This window comes from Equus przewalskii, chromosome 14 (genome assembly GCF_037783145.1).
Source record: "Equus przewalskii isolate Varuska chromosome 14, EquPr2, whole genome shotgun sequence".
In the NCBI taxonomy this organism is placed as follows: Eukaryota; Metazoa; Chordata; class Mammalia; order Perissodactyla; family Equidae; genus Equus; species Equus przewalskii.
Genome location: NC_091844.1, coordinates 76804435 through 76826863, shown reverse-complemented (window position 1 = coordinate 76826863; position 22429 = coordinate 76804435). Strand labels below are relative to the sequence as shown.

At 39.0% G+C, this 22429-nt stretch overlaps 1 protein-coding gene across 1 annotated transcript in view; it reads left to right on the top strand.

Annotated features, from left to right (window-relative positions):
* The first annotated feature begins 16551 nt into the window (after nt 1-16551).
* VSNL1 (visinin like 1) overlaps nt 16552-22429 on the top strand; it is a 108509-nt gene continuing 102631 nt past the window's right edge. The window contains exon 1 of the mRNA XM_070574380.1: nt 16552-16958. The gene's annotated coding sequence lies outside the window, so the exon portion shown is untranslated. The remainder of the gene's footprint in view (nt 16959-22429) is intronic.

Sequence of the window (22429 nt, the reverse complement as noted above, 5' to 3'; positions counted from 1 at the left end):
AGGCCTAGAGGCATCGTAGAGAATATTTATGATTTGGATATAAGCAGAATAGAATATGTTCCAGATAAGAACAAGAGCATGAACAAAGACAGACAAAAGTGTAAGATCTATGTGGGCAACAGTGAGTAGACAAGAGTGTTAGAGAGAGAATGCTTTTAAGGGGTTAAAGAAAATAGGCAGGAAAGAGACTGAGGTCAGAGTGTTCAGAACCTTGAATGCCAGGCTAAAAAAAATGTGAACTTCATGCTACAGGAAAGACTATATTTAGTGTTTGCTTCAAGAGAAAGATGTATGTATTTTAAAAAGCATTTTAGAAAAATTCACCTAGTGGCCACATTTAAGATGAATTGGAAACAAGTGGGAGAGAATGCCACCCCTAGAAGAAAATAGTTAGTAGGTCATTGTCATACAAGAAAAAACGTTAAGGACCTGTATTTGAGCATCAACCACAGGAATGGAAAGGAAAAAACAAATGAGAATGATATTTTTAAGAAATTATCATTAGAATTTGATGACTGCTGTACTGTTATGGGGGTAAATAATCAGCAATGATTCCAAGGTTTCAAATCTAGATGAGAGGAAAAATAGAGATACCATTAATAGAAGAGGGAGTGGAGAGGTTGTGCTTGTTTAAGAGTATATCGTGAGGATAAAGTGAAGAGTTTGGATTTAGGTATATTGCATTTAAGAAATTTCTAGACTTTTATTGCACTAGGCTTTTGTGGGAAAAGCAGAAATGGAGCTCAACTACTGGGAAAGGCTATAAATGCCAAAGATTTTGTGTATGTGTATTAAAATGCAACAGCATGTTTATGAAAGGCAGAAATATCAGAAGTGCATACTCCCAGTCACTTTTTGTTGCTGTTATGTTCTAATTATACATGGTAACGAGCAAACCGATACAATCTATACTCTGTGCTACTCATGTATACTATCACATGACACCTATAAATTCTGTGTAGGCATAGAAACCTCTTATCTCTCAATGGAAATTAAACCTCATCTCTTTTTACTAGCATGGTTGGCTTGGTTTTAAAACATGCTTTCAAAGCACGATCCCTGCTTTAATATAGTCTGATTTTTAACCATATGGTAAGTTGGCAGAATTTTTACTGGGGTATGTCATCATCAAAATGCTTTTAAGCAGTAACTTCTTGAAGATATTTTATTTACTGTTTAATATGGTAAGTTTTAATGTTCTAATTTTGGAATTTCACAAAAATTAGTTTGAGTGAGTGGCAAAGAATCTTTAAATCAATAGCATGTGGATTTCAGTGTTACCTGCATATAGACAATCGCTCTCAAAATATAAAACTATATGACATTGTCCTTAGAAAGTATAAAAGGGAAAACTATTTAAACATTTACAAAAACCTTGAAAGGCTATGACAAGGTCCACAGAAGCTATCAAATGAACAATTAGAGAAAAAGTGAAGTCTAGCACAACCTTCATTTATCAATAGCAAAGAAAAAAGGAAGAGGACAACTACATACAGAAAAATATAAATACGCTTCTTGGCTTGCACATGATTGTACTGGTTGCCAAAAGATAGTTTGGTTTCAGTGTCTGTCTAATGCCAATCGTAAAAACTGTTGCCCAGTCAAATAAACCTAGAAACTCCCTTCTGTCAAGTCTAATTCCGTCTTTCTTTTATAAATCTAATCACACGGGGTTTGTGGAAATTTAACTCAAACACTAAGTAGCTTCTTGTTTAAATACTTTTATAATATATTTCACCATATCTGGTACAAACCTATATTGAATAATAAATAGAATAACATTTGGGAGATGTCAAATTTTCTTTTTAAAATCGTTATAAGAACGACTGTTTTTCACTGTTTGGGGTCTATAAACAGAGAATTGTGTGCCACACCTACTATACCAATTATGAACAGAATCATTATTAAGTTATAAAAATAATCTTCCCAATTATCAGAATTCCAAAATGAATTTTAATCCTCCTAGAAAATAAAATCATAGAAAAATAATCCACTAAGAATAAAAACTAAAGAGAAAGAGGAAACTAATCAACCAAATAATTGCTGAGCTCTCCTATGAATCAGGAACTTGGTGTTTTCAGTGATACAAAATAGAAGTCAAGACACAGCTTCTGCACTAAGTAGCTTTACAACATAGTTTGGATATTAAAATCCAAAAGGAGAACTATATGTCATGGTGATATTTAATTGATTATACAATTTATCTTAAGTCTACTAGAAATTGAAAAGAAGGAAATAGCACTCTGGGATGGATAATCAAGGAAGTCTTCACAGTATTTAACAAGACCTTGAAGAATAAGTAGGAAACATTTCAACTATCCAAATTCAGCAAAGCACTGTAATCTGACTCTTTGGTGGAAATCTGCCAATCTGTTGTAAAATTCCTCATTTAGGAGAACAAATTAGTGAGTTAGGAGATCTTTCTTTGAGAAGATCTTGCCCTGCTCAGACTCATTTAAAGAATTCTGTTCTACTCTAACTTTAGACATAGCATCTGGTCAGAAATCACTGCCACAACCTGTTAGCTGCCCCAGCCCCAGTTCACCCCACAGAAAAAGAAAATCATGGTAACCACCAAAGAGTACAACTTTCCTCTCTCTGAAGGAAAAAGATTTTGTCATAAATCTGAGATTCCTCTTTGGCATCTATCCACTCATTTACACTATTTGAATAAAGTGCGCCCTGAAAGAAATAGTGTGATCCTTCCTATAGGAGGGACAGGAAAGAAATACTCGGAGAAGGAATTAAAAGGACACTCATCTGACAGCCGCTGGCACATTGTGTCTTAACTGCCTTAATATTCCTGGATGAGGCTTTGTTAATTAGTTTTAAAGTGGCCCAACAAGTTATTTTAACAGTTGCTGGAGAGATACAGACTCTTTAGAGGAATACTGGTGGTTTCTGAAAAAGTAAATAGAGTAGAGTAACTATATTCTTTCCTTTAGACCAAAGTGGCAAATCATTCACACAGCTTTTAGGATAGAAAGAGCACAAGCATAAATCATATCATTAATGGTCTATTCTCTCAGATTAATAAATTTATTAGCTCCTAAAGGGAAAGAGCTTCAATTTATTTAGAAGTATTTAGAAACATACGTTTTTAAAAATGCATATTGAATTCATAAAGACCAAAGAGTGATTTGTAGCTTTGTCAAAACTGATCTTGATCCACTAGATTCAAATTGCTTTCAAAATGTCCGTGATCCCAAATTTCAATTACTTATTTTTCAAGTAGTGCAATGAGGTATGAACATTTTAATGTTTCAAGGTAGTAGGATTTTAATAGAAAGTGGCCTTTATAGATTTAATCTTTGGGCTGTACCTGCTTGGGAATGACCCTGAAGGTTATAATGACAGTAATATGTCATTTTGCCAAAGCACAAGGGTGAATCTTGTGCAACTATGAAGATAGTGCTTGTAAGTGATAATTAAATTCATAAGTCTAGTCAACTGATCACCCAGTGTTTGCAGTTCAGTGTAACTTTGTTGTTCTTATTTAACTTATTGTCTCATTTAATATTCTATAAGTAGACAATATTATGGCCACTTTTCCAACAAAGCAATTTTATCCTAGAGTGATATTCATATACTTGGGATCCAGAAAGGTCTTAGGACATATCCATCATGAATATAAAGAGTTTATAATATATTTAAAAAGCAATACAATTAATCTGTTATTTAGTCTTATTTTTCATCCAATCCAAAATCAATACGCTTGAACTTCTAATACTATTCTACAATGTGTATAACCCAAATCAATAAGGTCTATGGTCAATGCATGTTTTTAAAAACATTATATGTACTCTGAACCTAAAATGGCTCTACAAAGTAAAGTCTATTTAAAAAAACATTATATTGGTAAAATTTTATGTAAGTTTAATTTCAAAATATTGTTTATCATTACAGTGTTATTAATACTCAATTTTATTAGAACATTGATAAACTAGCCCGGGAAATGTTAAACAGAATTTGTGTTACCTGTAGCAGTGGTACCGTGATCAAGGTACCTAATCTGATTTTCATGAGCAACAATATGAAAAGTCTTTAAAGAAATTATTTTAAGTGAACTCAAAACCAAACCCATGAATTTAATTTAGTTTCCAATGGGAAGAAACTGCCTCAATATCATCTTAGACACAAATCAGCACTATTAACTTACTATCCAGAATTTTGTGTATGCCCAACATCTTGAACTTTTGAACTATAGAGCCCTACTTCTAGGTAGAGTTTTAATCTTTCTCAATTTATAAATGAGGAAATCAAGTCATGAAGGGAACCTAAGTGATTTGTCCCAAACCACATCTAATAAGTAGCAGAGTTTCTTCCTGAGTCCATGACTCTTAAGTCAAAGTCCAGTGATCTTCACAGAAAAAAAAAAGCGGGGGGGGGGGGGGGGGGGGGGGTGGGGGGTGGGGAGTGTCTATTTGTAGAAAAGAAAACTTTATCTTGCTATTATCTCACTGCCAGAATATTCTTTATTGTAAACCTAACTGCCTACTGCTGTATTTAAATACAATTACCCTCTGTGTTAACTTCCTAGGGCTGCTGTAACAAGATACCACAGAATGGGTGGCTTAAAACAACAAAAATTTATTCTTTTGACAGTTCTGAAGGCCAAAAGTCTGAAATCAAGGTGTCACTAGCATTGGTTACTTCTGGGCACTCTGAGAAAGAAACTGCTCCATGCCTCTCTTCTAGCTTCTGGTGGTTGCAGGGAATCCCTGACACTGGTTTGTGCATAACTCCAATCTCTGCCTCCATAGTCACCTGACATTCTTCCTGTGTGTGCCTCTCCCTGTCTCTCTGTCTTTCCTTCTTATAAGAACGCCAGTTATGTTGGATTTAGGGCTCATTCTAATCCATCATGACCTCATCTTAACCTGCAAAGAACCTATTTCTAAATAAGGGCACATTCTGAGGTTGGATGAACATGAATTTCAAGGGGATTCTATTTAACCCAGGGCATCTTCTTACCTAAATGGTGACAGACGGCAGTTAAGAAACAATTTTTCTGTCCTGAATTAACTTACTGTTTTTTGGCTTATAGATTTTTAAAAAATATTTCAACATTTTAAGGATCATTAGAAAGGATTTTGAGGTGGCCGGCCCAGTGGCACAGCTATTAAGTTCACACGTTCCAGTTGGGTGGCCCAGGGTTAGCTGGTTCGGATCCAGGGGACAGACATGTCACTGCTTGGCACGCCATGCTGTGGTAGGCGTCTCACACATAAAGTGGAGGAAGATGGGCACGGATGTTAGCTCAGGGCCAGTCTTCCTCAGCAAAAAGAGGAGGATTGGCAGCAGATGTTAGCTCAGGGCTAATCTTCCTCAAAATAAAAGGATTTTGAGGGGCCAGCCCTATGGCCGAGTAGTAAAGTTTGCGTGCTCCACTTCGGTGGCCCAGGGTTTCACTGGTTGGGATCCTGGGCCCGGACATGGCACCACTCATCAGGCCATGTTCAGGTGGCATCCCACATGCCACATGCCACAACTAGGACCCACAACTAAAACATACAACTATGTATTGGGGGGATTTTGAGAGAAAAAAGCAAAAAAAAAAAAAAAGGAAGAAGAAGATTGGCAACAGTTGTTAGCTGTTTTCAAAAGAAAAAGGATTTTGAGGGGCTGGCCCAGTGGCACAGCGGTTAAGTGTGAACGTTCCACTTGGGTGGCCCGGTGTTTGCAGGTTCGGATCCTGGGTGCGGACATGGCACAGCTTGGCACACCATGCTGTGGTAGGCATCCCACATATAAAGTAGAGGAAGATGGGCACAGATGTTAGCTCAGGGTCAGGCTTCCTCAGCAAAAAGAGGAGGACTGGCAGTAGTTAGCTCAGGGCTAATCTTCCTTGAAAAAAAAATAAATGAAAAAAAAGGATTTTGAATTTGAAGTCATTACTATCCTCTCAATGATGGATCAAATCTAAATAATTTCAAAATTACGATATGCTTTTCCTGTGGACAGAGCTCACCATGTTAGATATGATGTACTAGTTATAAAAACTTAACTAAAGATTTAGAAATTTGAATTATACTTGCCTTTCTAAAAGAGAGTATTGCATGGCCATTAAAAGGTATTTAATTTTTCTGGTGCTCGATTTCCTCAACAGCAAAATTAAGCTACTAGTAATTGAACCACCTATCTCACAGAGATACTGTGAAGATTAGATGGAAAATGTATGTAAAAGTATTTTGAAGAGTATTATACACTATGAAAATACAAAGTATTATTATCAATTATAACAGCTCTAGTTGTGCTAAATAAGAGTAACACAGTGCTTGGCACAGGCTATCCACTCATTAAACATTTGCAGAACTGAAGCTATAGATTTAGCTCAGTCATCATCTCCTTTAGGATTCCTTTCCTAGTCTAGGTTCTTTCTCCCACCAATATCCTCCCATAACTTTGTGTTTAGAATACAATTTAGAATTTATCAAATTGTTTTGTAACTGAAAGCCTTTTACAGGCAGGGGCCATGTCTTATTAACCTTTGCAACTTCATCCTCTAGCATTAGATGTTCAATAAATATTTGCTGGATAAGGACAGTAATAATGGCCTGCTACATTGGAAGGAAAAATTATTTATTATTAGTTTTCTTTTTTGAAAGCACACAATAGACAGAAGAGCAATGCTTTGTATATTTCTCATCAAAATACTCATGAAAATATAGAAAAAGACAAAAAATGTCACCAACATCATAAACTAAAGCTAAGAGACTTTGATAGATAAATTTGAGGGGAATTTCAACCTGCGTTATATGGGGATGGATTAAGAAATATGTTCTTAGAGCCTATACCATACATCCTACTTTTTAAACCAGACTAGTGCAAATGCCCTCAAATTTTATTCATCCCCACTGTTAGCCCTATAGGAGACATCCACACAAGAGTCATTCTCCCTCATATAAGAAAAAAAAAGAAAAAGAAAGAAAAAATGCAAACTGCATCACTTTAGGCCAGAGAGAGTGAGATTAAAAAAAAAAAAAAAAAAGGTCCAAACTTAGTTCAACAAATCACATTAGATAAATATTTAGTAGGAATTACAAACTGAACTACTGACTATGCATATCCACTTCCTTTTAAAGCTATGTCTGAGAGAAGTTACCAGTATCCAAGTGAACAGTGAAAGGATGTAAAGGAAATACAAACTCAACTCTGTTGGAAAATTCTAGACCAAATAGTGCTTTCTTCATGTAGGGATAAACAATAAAACAAGAGTGAAAATGCAAAACTAGGAAAAAGGGCATTGCTCTAGAAACTCATGGGGAAAATATGTTTCTAAAAATGATGTTCTATAGGAAACAGAAGAAAATTTTAGAAGACAGCTATTTTGTGTCTTCAGAAAAGGTAAAAGAAAAAATGGCCTTTATGGAATTAAAGCAGGGAGATAATAAACTGAGATGAAGGGAGAAATGCTAAAACTGAAAAAGAAAACACACAAAATGTATTAGCAGAATGAAAATCTGCCGTGAACATAAAAGAACAAAATTAACACTCTAGAAAACCAGATCAGTGTCAAGGAAAACAAAGTTTAGACCCTCCATAGAATACAGAGGAAATGGTCATAGGTAAACATGACGGAAAAAATTTACCCGTTAAATTTACTGGTGCATGGAGAAACTGACACAACTCTCTCCATGTCAAGTCCAAATATCCAGAGGAAAAAATCCAATTGGCCTTTCTAGGTTCTGGTGTCCGATCGAGCAATAAATAGTAGCCAGGGACCTATTTCTTTAGATCGGAGGAGAGGCGAGGGAACTGCTCGTTTGTGGGGTAGGCGTACTCCTCCAAAAGTATCTACTACAGACCCCAAATATGAAAACAAAAAATTAGATAGATGGATGAACAGATGGACGGACGGATAGACAGACAGATAGATAGATAGATAGATAGATAGATAGATAGATAGACATAAGTATATACATGCATATAAATGATTGATAATCACCAATTCAATTAAACATTATTTTCTAAAACAATTTAACCAACCTGCTGTATTTGAAACATATATTACTATTTTATTTTAGCTGGGTTAGATACACATAAGAATCCTTGACAATCATTATTTTAATCCCACAAATACTTCTTTAAAGACAATATCCTAAGTGTTACTTGAAAAAAACTAAAATGAGTAAAACAGTTATTATTTCTAGGAGTTTGCAAACAAATATATGATGAGAATAACAAGTGCACAATAAACTATTTCAAATTCCTTTTTCCAAACTTAGAAGATTCCTAAAGTTCCATCGCTCTTCTCCTTTCTCTCTATACCCATACCTTGTCAATCATATCTAGTCTCATGGCCTCATCTATTACCTATATGAATAACTACCAATTCTACATTTCTAGTGCACCAAAGTTCCAGACCTGCACGTTTTGATGTCTCCTGGGCTTCTCCACCTAGATGTGCCAATAGCCTTTCAAATGCAAGATGTATGTCCAGAATTTAAGATCATCATCTTGCCCTCCTTTTCTCTAAACTTTAACTTCTGTTTCTAGTAAAATTAATACTTTTATCCCAAAGACCTAGTTCCAACTCTTAAGATTGTGTTTGACTTTACCTTCTCTTGCATATATAATGAAGTACCAAATTCCGTTGAATGTACCCCAACAATATCAGATTCATACTCTCTCTCTTTCCACTGCTACTTTTCTGGTTCAAGTCTTCATTACTTGTGATGTGATTATAAAAACTTTTCTCCCAATTCTCTTTACCTCCAGTTAAAGATTATGTTTATGTCTCTTTTACTTCCCTGGTGGTTTTTCAAAAAAAAAAGTTGTTTTAGCAGTGAAAACTTATCTTCAAGTAAAATCATGCACGAAAATTCTATTTATGTAAAACATACAAAACTGAAGCTGTCCTCATTTTAAGTGATCTTTTACTGGTTTAATTTTAATGTTGTTTCCTTCATTAAAATCTAAAATATAGCAAATCAGTCTAAAATAATAAAGTAAGCTCCATCTCAATCACCAAATATCAGTGGATTGCCTCAGAAATTCTACTATAGAGAATTAACCAATCAAAATATTTCTGTCTTTGTTATATTTCAAGCAATTTGAATAAAAGTGATTCCTTGAGGGCACTGAGATTCGGGGCAAAATGTAAAACTAAAAAACGCTTTAACAGGTACATAATTTGCAGTTTTACTGTAAAAAGTTCCATGGGATTATACTATGAACTGCTAATGGATGGCCAACACCCTTTGTTTTCATGTTTTTAATGTACTCTGGTTTCCTAATCAAGGAAAATAAAGTGAAGCAAACACTTTTATTTTTTAACTCTGGCAGTCTAAGTAAGAGTAACTCACATTTGACAAAATAGAAATGGCAAGCAATAGGAGATATTGGAGTATATGAGGAAGACATTTGCTGTAAACCTAATTTGGCCTGACTTTGTTTTCCCAAAAGGGCCTGACACGGCCATCAAGCATGCATTGTATATCTGCTTTAAAACATTTCCTATGGCAAGAACAAATGGCCTTAAGATAAAGGTGCAACTTCCCCCAACATTGGCATTTCCTTAAGGATAGGCATCTTTCCTTAGGCTAGGAACTGATTGCTGCACTCACCTTTGACCACCCAGCTCTCCTGTGACCACCCAGCCTGAGACAGCAGATCTGCCACCCTGCTGTGTTCACTGAGACAGCAGACCTACCTGCTGTTTTCATCAATTGCTGTGCAGACAAAGCAGTCTCATGACTATTGTAAAAGGGACATTTCAATCATATGTGAAACATCCTGTTTGGGGGTATATAACCACTCTGTGCACCCCACTTCTTTGGTGCCCTTTCTTCCTTCGGGAAGAAAGGCCCCAGGCCACGGTCCTCAGATTTTAGCTCAGAATAAACTCACCCAAATTTTCATTTATAGATTGGTTATGGATTATTTTCGTCAACACATTCTTCCTAGATTATGATCTACTACTGCATTTTCTTGTCATGCCAAGCAAGAACCTGAAACTGAAAAAGATGGAAACTAGTGGAACATTTTGTCAGTATCAGAGTAGTTACTCAAAAATCAAGATTAGATTACTGAGCTGCACCTAGTTCCACCACATTATAGCCATATAACTCCTAGAAAGCATTATAATTTGGCCTTTCTAAGAAGTTAATAATCTCATCTGTAAAATGAGGATAATGATATCTGTTTGAGGATCAAACAATATAAGGATCGTGAAATCATTTAAAATCTATAAAATAAAAGGTATTTTATTATAGTTCTATGCTTACAATTTATGCTTAAGGTTTAGAAAAACAAACAAACAAAAAACAATAGAATAAAAGACATTGAAAAGCAATTAGCTTATAAGTGCTTTTAAATATGTTGAATTTGGATTATTCGCCTTCATGATAGTAATTCAATCAAGGTGGAAGACACTCACGCATAAATGTTACAAAATTTCTTTACATCAGAATTACAGAATCTAAATTCAATCAAAGGCCATACATTAGCCAAAACAGTTCAAGAATTTTCTTCTTACACTAATGCAATAAACTCATTTTGCCTTTTGAAATGAAAAGCAGATAACATAAGGCCTTTACTTAATAATTAATAGATGAATTGCCATTACATAGTATCTTATAATTAAATAGAGCTTCATAGTGTGTGAAGTATTCTCTTATATACTATGTCAGTTAATCTTCGCAACAACCCTGTAAACTGTCTGCTACATGCTAGGAAGAGAAAGACTCTTCTGCTAAGAGATCCTTCAGCTGAACTTGAAGGATTAACAGAAATCTTCCAGACAAGGGAAAGAAGAGTTTCCTGAAAGAAGGAGTATACACAAAAGTACAGAGAAGTAAAAGTATAGCTCCATAGCGTGATGGACCATAGAACAGTAAAAATATGTCACAAGAGATGGTCCTGGAGAGGTATGCAAGAGCCAGAAAATAAAGGGTCTTATATGTTGTGTTAAGGAATTCTTATTTTTATTGTTTAAAGTGAGAAACCACTTAATGACTGTATTCAAGAGAGCGATGTGATTTTGAGTTTTGCAATAGTCCTGAGAACAGCAACAAAAAAAGGTCTAGGAATAAAATGAAAGCCTGAACTAACACAGTGGCAGTGAGGGATGGATTTGAGAGACATTCAGAACATGGAATGCATAGGATTTAAGTAACGATTGGATGGGGATTGAGAGAGATGGAGGAGCTGAAGGTGATACCCAAGATTCCAATTTAGAGGGTAGGGGGCACCTTAAAAGCAGCTAGGGAGCACAGGCAGATGGGGGAGGGGGAGGGGCAAGGGAGATGATTATTTTGTAGATGTTGAGTTTGAGGTTATCTGTAAGGAATTCATGTGAAGATGTTCTGTAGGGAGTTGTAAACAAGGAAGTTGGAGAGTAAGAGAAATGTCTGGATTTAAGATTGTTGATGGTCATTCTTTCTCTTCTTGAACACTCCCTCTTTAGGATGGTAAAATGAACTTAAAGGAGAAATATAGTAAAAACAGCCAAAAAATGAAGACATCTTCTGTTTCTTTTCTCTTTCAGGCAACAGATGAAAATGAAGGAATTCTGGGAAAGGTAGATTTTTATCTAAGCCTGTTTCCCTCCCTCCCCCAAAATAGATGCTCTGTAGTTAAGGCAGGGAAGTAGCAGTCTGCCATGTGATGGAAAATTCTGAATACAGACTTAGGGTTTGAAGTTTCCCCAGGAGAAAATGAGAGACTATTGAAGAGAAATAAAATGATCACAGTATTCACAACATTTCTCTTGCATGGGGATATTAGGTGGATGAAAAAGTAGTAATTTATACAGAGAGAATCATAATATTAATTGGAATGTGGTGAAGAAGAAAGAGACATTGAGGCTGACTGAAGAAGGCATCTGTAGATATTACTAATACATGCATTGCCTCAGTTTCCTCCTCATCTGTAAAATGGGTTATAATAGTACCTATCTCATATATAAATAGGGTTCTTATGAAATGGAAAATTGCATATAAAGTGCTCGGTACACTGCCTGCCACAAAGTAGGTGCCCAATAGGTGTCTGGTAAACAAATAATGAATGAGAGCACAAGTAATTCAACCTGCATCTGCTACTAAACACCATCTTGTTACTTGAGCATTTTTTTTCTTTTTAAACCTAGAGATTGTAGTACAGGTATTAAACCTACATTCTGAAAAAAATCAAAGATCATCAATGGTCACTCTTTCTCTTCTTTAACCTCCTTAGGATGGTACAAGGAACTTTAAAGAAAGAATACGGTAAGAACACTAAAAAACAAGGGAGCCCATTGTTTCTTTCTTCCTTCAGGCAGTGGGTGAAAACCTTTTGGTAAAGGGTGTGGGTTTTGTTTTTGTTGATTGTCTCAGAGGGGGTGTAGAATTCATTATTTTTATTTTCTCTTAAATTGTATGCTAAGATTCTCTCTTGAGATTGAGAGTTTCATTAAAAAATCAAAGGAACTATATTAGAGCAAAGAAAGATTGAAGGGAGAAACAAGTCAGTAAGATCTACTTTAGGCAAGAGGGGTTTTTGAAGACCCTTCAGGATCAGTTGGTCTCTAGAGTAGCACAGAAGTTCCAGACTGTGAATCCATGATTACATTTGCAGTAGCTATTCACACAACTAAAAAAGAGTACAGCCTAGCATAAAGAACTACTTTAAAAGTCATTGAAGAAAAGAAATAGGGGTCATATATAGTCCAATTCTGCTATCATCATTTCTTTTGTGTTGTCACTAACAATAGCGGTGAAAATTCCAACTTAAGAGCAGTGTTATGAATCTACAGGTTAGGCCCAAATGTAGAAAAGAATGGAATAAAGCCTTTTCTGTTCTTAAAGCTGTAGACCACTTGCATTGGCTATGAACATTTCTGAGACTCCAAGACTTCCAGGAAACTCAAAGCTCTGACAATAATTCACTGAGCAGGGACTTCAGAAACATTTATTGCAGATTGTTCAAATTTTAAGGGAAATTGGTGACTCTGGTAAAAGTGATCTTTCAAACTGAACTTTGATCCAGTCATGGATTACAGAGATAAATCGGAAGTGGACTGGGAGAAATGGTTAACTGAATCCATTAAAACTAGGACTTTGAATCCTTCCTCTATATGGAGAGGCAGGGAACTCTCCCTGTAATTGCATGGGGATCACTCCTTCATGGTCTTGCATTTTTCCACTTATTTTAGAAAAATATGTAGAAGGAGTACAAACACACACAATGAAATACTTTATGTGTCAAAAAACTATTGTATGGTTTTATTATAGGGGATAACCTCCTGTTTGACTTTAGGGAAGTTATTTTGTTTGTCCACCACCTATTTTTAAAAATAGGATAAAAAATCAGGATAAACATTATTTGATGTAATGCATCTCCTCTGTAAGGATTAATACCCTTAGCTTTTAGAAGGAAAGGCACTTTACCCATACAAGAAAATTACTATCATTATTCTTTATGAATTTAAATGAGTATAAATCCATTTTTCCAGTTCCTCTCTCTTTTCATTTTTAAATGTTGACTTTCAAACACTTAATTTTTCTTCCAATTTCCTCAATGCCCCCATGCCTTAATTTCCACGCTTCTTAGCTCATATAGTTTATACACAGCATGTCTAATAAATAATATTACCATAAGCTCACAAGACCACAAGCTTAGACCTGTCATAGTACTGGCATTTTGCACTTTTACTGTCATTCTCAGTTTTCGACTTGTCCGTGCCACAACTAAAGTGAATGGAAATATTAAATGAAATTGTGTACTCCTAAAAGTCGTTCTTGGTTTTATTTTGTTTTTTTGAATCTGAGAAGGAGTGAGGTGGAAGAAAGGCTACGTCAGAAAGAACATAATTTGCAACCAAGGAAAGGAAAATGGCTCCTCAGTTGTTTCTGGGCAAGCGAGGACTCTACCAGGTACTGCTGAAATCAAGCAAACATAGCACTCTCCTCCCTTCTCTTCCCCACGTCCAGACTTACCCCCACCCCCCAAAAAATCTCCAGGGTGTGAAAGCTGACACCGCGGTCAGTCCGCAGTGCTGCGGACGAGGCTTTAAGCAATGGGACAACTGCTACAGCGGATGGCATTCTTCACTCAACACGGTGCAGGGTTCCAGTCCCTCTACCCCAGGGAGCGTAGGAGTGCAGCGCAGCGCGTCTCTGCTCTTCTTCGCTCACCAATGACACCTGCAAATGACTGATGGAGGAAAGAAACAGAGGGCTCCCTATTTTTTTAGTGTTCCTACCACATTCCTCTTTTAAACTTCATTCTACCATCCTAAAGAGGGAAACTGCTTTTTATAATTTAAAGGATAACATTTCTTCGGTGTCTTTTAGAATTGGTTTCCCGGCTGCGACTGCATGCTGCATATAAAACTAGACTAAAGGGTATCTCAAAAAATTTTTTAAATTACAACAAAATATTAAAGCTGAAAAAGATAAAGCTACATAATACCTGGAGATTAAAAATCAAGATATAGCATTAGGGACGCTAAACAACGCTTCAGCGCAAATAGAACCAAGAAAAAAACCAAGAAAACTGCCTGCCCAATTAGACAAAGCTCCTTTACCAAAGCGCACACATTTAAATCAAATCTCCCCTACAACAAAACACGACTTAAAGTTTCAGTGTTCACTTTTTCCTAAGCACAAGTTGAAATAAGTCATCTAAAACCGAACATTGCCATGAAAGAGACCTCCAGGGCGCAATAAATAGGTACATCTCTTCCAAGCGGAGAAATGGCATCATGACCCCTTCCGTTGATGTAGATTGCAGTGCGAAGGCGGTTCTCGAGAGAGAAAGCAGACAGCCCAGCGTAAAATGCGTTAGCAGGGGAAATCGACAAAAGACGGGAAATTACTTTGAAAGCTTTGGAGGTTGTCTCCATGGCCAACCAAAGTGACTTACGCAGAACTGACTTTTGCCCCCACCCCGTCCCCCAAAACAGAAAGAATCCGCCTGGCGAGCCGCGCTGCGCAGTGCGCACTGCGGCCGTGAGCGCAGGGCTGGCGCCCGCCAGACTCAAAACCTGCTCACGCTGCCGCAGCGCGCCGGGGCCGCGCGCCCTGCTCCGCGTGACTCCGCGCTCCGGGTTTCCGCGGTCACCAGCAGCGGATGGAAGAACCCCACCCCGAGGAGACCTCTATGAGCAAGGTCCCGGGAGTCCCGAGAGCGCTCTCCCTGTCTATGCAAGCTTCGCGAGGCGTATGGCCCAGAGAAGTTCACTCCTCGGCTGTGGGCCTGCCAGGCTGGCGTTAAGCGTAAGGCCAATGCTTAGGCGTCACCGCCCGAGGCCCTCACCTAGCAGGAGCTTTGGATTGCCAGAGATTCATTGAGCAGAGTTTCTCCTGGTGTTTCCTTAAGTAGCCTCAAATTCTTCCATGCTGGACTCCCCGACTTGCAGCCAGGAGCAGCTCTCTTCTGGGAGTGAAGATTTGTCAATCTAGAGCGCTTTGGCCACCGGAGATGCTCTCGGTGTCCTCAGAACTGAAAGGTTTTAACTGCAGTTTCCCTGAACGTAATAAGGTGTGCGAAGATGCTTTGCGAACTGTAAAGCTTTCTGCTTAAGGAGAAAGTCACTTTTAACTGTGCCTCCAAAACTCCCCTCCCTTGAAATAAAATTCTTACCTGTAAGAGTTTTAATGTAAAATTAAAATAAAATAAAAAAGATTTACCTGAATGTAAATCTTAGGAGGGGTTTTGTTTATTGCAATACCCCCAAAGCACAGAACAGTGTTTACTGGTCAGTAGATAGGTGGTCAGTCAGTGAATACTTTTTGCATGAATAAATTGTCAAACATACACACTTGAGGAAACTGATCCGGTTGGGAACATTTGGGAATTCTCCTTTGCTTTACTGGGCACTACTCCTTGCCAAGTCTTCTAGGCTTTGGCAGGCCAGTGGTGAGCGGGGGAGGTGGCAAACTTATCAGTCCTTGAAGGACACAAAAGGGGGCTTGGTCCAAGCCATCAACTGCCTGAATTCTAAGGTTGATTCATTCTCTCCCCAAAGCATATTCAATAAACACTGATTAAGTGCAAACAGAAGGTGCTTATTAAACGTTTGTTGATGGTTAGCATGATTTGTCCGAGGTCACACAGGGCAAGAAGCTTAGGACCCAGTTTCCTTCAACACACATTTCTCCAACGCCATTCTGAACAACGACCATCCTGGGCACTGGGGTACCAGAGAGGCCGGCTCCCAGGTCCTAACATAAGACCCTCAGATGAAATGGCCCAAGGCAAAATGCCCACCATAAGGGTTCCTTCACAGTGAGCGGGGTAGTGTGCTCACAGCTTGCTGGGAACCTTCCTTCCAAGAAGGGATTTCTGCATTTTCTCCTCCCTACAGCCAAATAAAAGGTGGGCCGGGAGCCCTCTAGGGCTGACAGCGGCGGGAAAAGTAGGTTCTATGTGTCCCATCTCTAGCCTCAGCCTTCATCACCAGACTAGGTAACCGCGGAGCTTGGTGGGCCCAGCTCTCCCGCTGCCGTGCCTGTCCAGGTGCAGCCTGCTCGGTAGCCAGGCTCCCTTTTCCCATCTACTTTCCTTTTGAGTTTCTGCTAAAATCTGGAGACATGGAATCCACCCGCGGAAACTCCGAGCCCCTCCAACTGAGCATGCGCCAATGCCAGACTGCTTTTGGTCACTGGCTCCCGAGCTCTCCAAGCTGGGGCTGCGGAGCTGGAGGCGGAGGGAGGAGACGAAAGGGGAGGAGGGGGGGAGTGCCTGGAGAGGCGGCGGCTCGCGCGCCTGCGCATCCAGCTCCCGGGACCCTAGGTTTTCTATGGGATTCCCAATCTGCAGCAGAGACTTACCGGAGCGTGTTGCGGCGGCGGCTGGGCTTGCAAGGCGCGATCCAGGAGGGATTTGAGCAGCCTAGAGCCCCAGAGAAAAAAAGAGCGCGAGAGAACCACACACAGAGACGGCTTAACCGTTTATCCGAATTAAATACATATATATAAAGAACTGTTGAGTTTTATCATTTTCGTTAAGTGACCGTGCGCAGCGCTATAACTGTAAGTGGAAAATACAATCTTCGTTGCATTTCTGCATGTGTAGTGCAGCCAATTGTCTGCGAGATGCTTTGGCTATTGTCGCATACTTTGCTTTGCACAGATGCGTCTAAATGCATGGTGACAATTGCTGTAGTTAATGCTGGTGATCTGAATGTGTTATTAGTCCATGGGGGACCTCTGGGAATAATGGGGGTGGGGGAAGGGGGAGTGTTTATGTGCAGCGTGTTTGGGAGATTGTCTTAGGCTGGTTTAAGATACGTGAAACAGAGGTGCTTTTTTAGTTTAAGTTTATAAATAGGCGGATTTCCTCACACAAATTTAAGTAGCTAATTGACCGATTGTGAAGTTTTCCGGTTGCTGATAAAACTATTGAGCGTTTGCAGTCAAGTATAACCTGTCATCCGTGGGGTTGGTGCACCATTTTTCTCACCGTGGAAGAGCAGTGGAGGTGTTTGCAAAGTAAAACTGAGTGGACGAGATGGTGTGGAAATCAGGGTTGGTTTCCAAGTGGGATGTTAGTGTTCAGAACCACGGAGCTAGGCGCAAAATAAGCACGTTTCTCTCTTAGTATTTAAAACTGAGTAGATAATTTTGCTGTTTTGATTTTTCATCACGATGGTGAAGGGGCAGAAAAAAGGAAAGATGTTCAACCGCACAGTCAGCCGTCTAGGTTGAACAGAGCCTGAGACTCAGCGCCGCTGAATGAGGACTGCCAGACCCAAACTAGTTACCTGCTTTTGCATCCGGTATTCGCATTCCGAAATGCAGGGTTGAGAAATGTAAACCCAGATGTGTTACATTTGGTAATGTTTCTTTAAAGGAGAAAAGGTCGTTTTGTGTTTTGAATTAAAATGGCTTGTTCCTTGCCGAGAAACGGAAGAAGGGTCTTTGCAAGGTCAAACCCCTTGTGGAATTCAGGGGTGCCGGTGAATTGGGGGTGAGAGGAAATGGTGATGCTCCATCTGAGTGCTCAGCACTGCATGGATCAGTGCCCTGTGAAATGCAAGAGTGGGAATCCATTTTTCTAGAGTTGCCCTCCTGTCCGTATTCTGGAGACTAAAATGAAATGGAAATGCTAGTGGGTGTAGAAAATACAAGTGTATACTGTCTGTGTGTCACATCCCACTTGAAGACAAGATGAGCAAGGGAGTTGTATTTCTACATATTAATTTTTTTAATTTAAAGGAATTTCAGGTTGAGACAAATTAAAAATGAAACACTTATGCCACATTTTATCTCCACTACCTTTTAAACTGCCTACCTGTGTGTGTGGTTGGGGGAGGGGTGTCCTGCATCATTGAACACCTCACCCATGAGGGCACTCATAAAGCTTAGGTATTTAATAACCCCAGAAAATGCTGCGCTGAAGCAGGTTGGCAGAATGGCATGAGGCAGGCAGACAAGAGAAGAGCATGGGCAGTGTGTACCAGGTTTCCATGGAAAAGCAGCTCCAATTTCTGGGATGAAATGAAATAAATTTTCCCCCAAACAGGGCTGATTATTATAGGATTCTTTGGCCCTTCAGGCAGTCCAACTATGTAGACTTTCAAAGGAATTTACAATTTATTTAAATGGATGAAATTTGAAATAGAAAATTCGAGAATATCCTTTCCTTGGAAACTCAAAGTGTAAATCATACTGCCCTCTCTGTTCCTCCCTTCCTTACTCCAGGACAGAAGGACCAATCATTTGTCATAATTGAGCCATACTCCTTGTCATCACCGAGAGTTGGAGTCAGCTCCCTGAATGGTGCAGGTGTTGCTCTGCATTGATAATTGGGTAGTGGAGGAAGAAGAGGAAAGCTGGTATTAAAGCTCATATCATAGAAATTTGCTCTCAGATACCCTGGTTCATAAGCTGACAGTTATAGAGGGTCACGTCCATCCGGCAGAGACCTTCAAAAGCAGCTAATCAAAACCCCTTGTTTTACAGATGAGGAAATTGAGTCCCTGAGTCATGGAGCTAGCGAAAAGTCAATTAACTTCTAGTCTATGGAATAAACAGTTAAAAAGTACTCTTGAATGGAAATGTTCCCTTCTCTCTGCACTTTTAGCATCCTCATTGACATTGCTGAAATCTTCAAACAAATAATTGCCTGCTCCCCAGCACATCTTTCTTTCAAGAGGGTCCAAGGGTTCCTTTTCACACCATGGTGCTTCCCTGCCTCTCCTTTCTTGTAAGGTTTCTTTCTATCACCTCTAATATACCCAACTCATTAGATGTTTAGTCTGGCCTTCCTGGCCTCATCTGCACTTCAGTCAATTTCTTTTGGATCTTTGGAGTTTTTGAGAGAACAGGCACATCAGTCAGAATCTTCAGCTCCTATTTGAGGACTGCCCAGGCCCATCTCCATACCCTCTCTGTTCTATCCCCCAGAGTCTTTTGGGGACTCTAGCCTTCGGAGGCACTGCAGGCGCCTTCCTCACTCTTCTGCTGGTCTTGCCTCCTCCAAAACTGCTGCAGCTGCAAGGACTGGGACCCAGTGGAGTGGGGAAGCTGCAGTGTAAACACACAGTGGGCTCTGCCAGCTTTCCTCTGGCTCCTAGAAGGCAGAATCCAAATCCAAGATGCCTAACTGTCTGCAGCCTTCATGGAAGCCCTCCAGATGAAGCCACCTGCAGAGAAGGGGAGAGGGGAGGAAGGGAGACTGAAGGAAGAATGCTCGACTGGTTCAGCCTGAAGCAGGCGCTATAGAGGAGAGCGGTTCAGCTTTTAAAAACCTTTAGAGCGTTTAAAGCACATGCACAGCTCTTGCACACCTTTCCTCTCTGTATTGCTGGACAGGAACTGCAAAGCAGACAATAACACCTGTCTAATTGGCCCTTCTCTTTCCTCCTTTTTTTCTCTTTTCCGCTCACTTGCTTTCCTCATTTCTCCCTCATTTTCTCCCTCCCATAAAAATTTCCTGAGTACCTATACAATAAAGCTCTAGGCCTTTTTAAGATAATCCAGGCCCTCCTCTTCCTTCACCAAAAGTGTTATCTCCCAGGCACTCAGAAGGATAACCAAAACCACCTCAAATGTCCCTTTTGGGAAAATACCAGGAATTCTTACCTGAAAAAGCTGAGGCACTAGGGCAGGCTTGAGGAAGACAGAGTCTGAGTTTCTTCCTCATTTGAAAGATAAGCTAAATACCCCTGGAATTTGTTGAGGAAGCTGAGGAAGCAAAGTGATAAGTTTCTTAACACGTTCACTAACAAATGATGTAATTTAACCCCTCCCCTCGTGGCAAACCTTTACTGAATTGGGATGAGCTCTGTCTTGCATAGAGTTCCTCTCTAACAAATGCTCCTGGGTCAGACGTCACCTGGTGTTGCTATTCTATTCTGAAAACAGGTGTGTCCAGGCTCTCCCGAACACCAGGTATCCTCTGCAGACAGCAGAGACTTGTAGCTGCTGAGCACCCAGCTTTGATTTGCTATGCTGTCAATCTCATTCTGTAATAGGATCACATGGCTAGAAATGTTGTCTTGGGCAAGCTGTAGGTTTTCTATTTGGATTGGATATAGGTATGGATTCCAAACATTACTGAAGAGCTCCCTGGGGAGTTTCATAGAATGACAGTTATAACATCAATGTCAAACTTGTGGTTTCCTAATTCACAAGAGCAAGAGTAATATATATATATATATATATATTTTTTTTTTTTTTGAGGAAGATTAGCCCTGAGCTAACATCCACGGCCAATCCTCCTCTTTTTGCTGAGGAAGATTGGCCCTGAGCTAACAGCTGTGCCCATCTTCCTCTATTTTATATGTGGGACGCCTGCACAGCATGGCTTGATAAGCAGTGCCTAGGTCCATGTCCAGGATCCCAACCAGCAAAACACAGGCTGCTAAAGCAGAGCTTGCAAACTTAACTACACACCACCAGGCTGGCCCCACACGAGAACAATATATTTTAATGTTGTTCCAAAGGTCTTTTTCTTTGTATTGAGTGATTTCTATGCTCCTAATGCTAGTGATTATTTAGGAAGATAGGAAGGTTCTTCTTATAGAAGGAATCACATTCAGTTGCTCTAAGGTTGAAATTGACAATGTACATCTCAGTTAGTTAAGTAGATATAAATATATTCATTTTCTTAAATCATCAAATGATACAGGGACAAATTAATGAGTGATTGATATTTCTACTATCCCAGTGGTTAATTCACATAATTAATAGAGTATATGAGATGGATGAGATCTATATAAATTACCTAATCCATTCCTCCAGTACATTAAACACATAGTATATTAAGGAACATTTTTATCTTAAAGACATATCTGCAATATGAATCATGGTCCACAAAGGCAGAGATTCTAATGACTTTTTTTGTATTTCCACAGTATCTGTACAATGTATTTTAAAGTTGATACTCTATAACATTTGTCAATTAAATATTTGCTCTAATAAGAATCAGTTGAGGGGCCAGGCCCGTGGCCGAGTGGTTAAGTTCGCATGCTCACTTTGGCGGCCCAGGGTTCGGATCCTGGGCACGGACATGGCACATGGCTCATTAGGCTATGTTGAGGTGGCATCCCACATGCCACAATTAGAAGGACCCACAACTAAAAAATATAAAACTAGGTACTCGGGGGGATTTGGGGAGAAAAAAGCAGGAAAAAAAAGAAGATTGGCAACGGTTGTTAGCTCAGGTGCCAGTGTTACAAAAAAAAAGAGAATTAGCTGTATGTGCCTTGTTAATTATATCAAGATTAAATCATTCCACTAAAAGCATGTGCACAGTTAATATTACTTTAAATATCTTTATATTACTAAAAGGAAACGCTGAAGATTATTTTCTAATTTATTTTCAGTAAAGGTATAAACATACTATATTAATACCTTTAAGAGTGCTTTTTAATTCACTTGCATGAGCATCCTCCCTTTTATCTCGCAATAAGTAAAAGTATAAGTTATTTTTACATCTTTACAAGAATTGATATTTAAGTCAAAGAGGAAATCTAAGCCTAGACTATGGCAGCTAGGTGGACCACTTATTTAGATCATGGATCTCTTAAGCTTTGTTATTGTTTTAACATGTTCACACTGTGAAGGGACCACAGCACTGCATTTCTCATTTACAGTTTGTTTCTAGAGATAACTTATGCTCTCTTAAGTGAATCAAAATAGGTTGAGTTGCTCTCAGACTGATTCATTGAGAACTTCACAAATGGGGATCTTGGGGGTGCTTTAGAGACTATTTAGTGAATGAAACAGAAATGGAATAGCAAATTACTGAAGAATCCTCAAAGAGGTTTGACACGTTAATAATAAGTTGCCTGTGAATACATTAAAGAGATGTTCTATACCCTTATCAGCTAACTTAAAGTATGCAAGTCGGGTGATTTGTCATGATTCTTATGCTCTGGATTTCTCCTCTGCCTTGCTTCATGCATTTCTAACACAGATGACCTGCTGTGTAACCACCAATTATTTATTTTTTTAAAAGATAATGCACTGCATTTCTAACAATTTGTTGTATTATT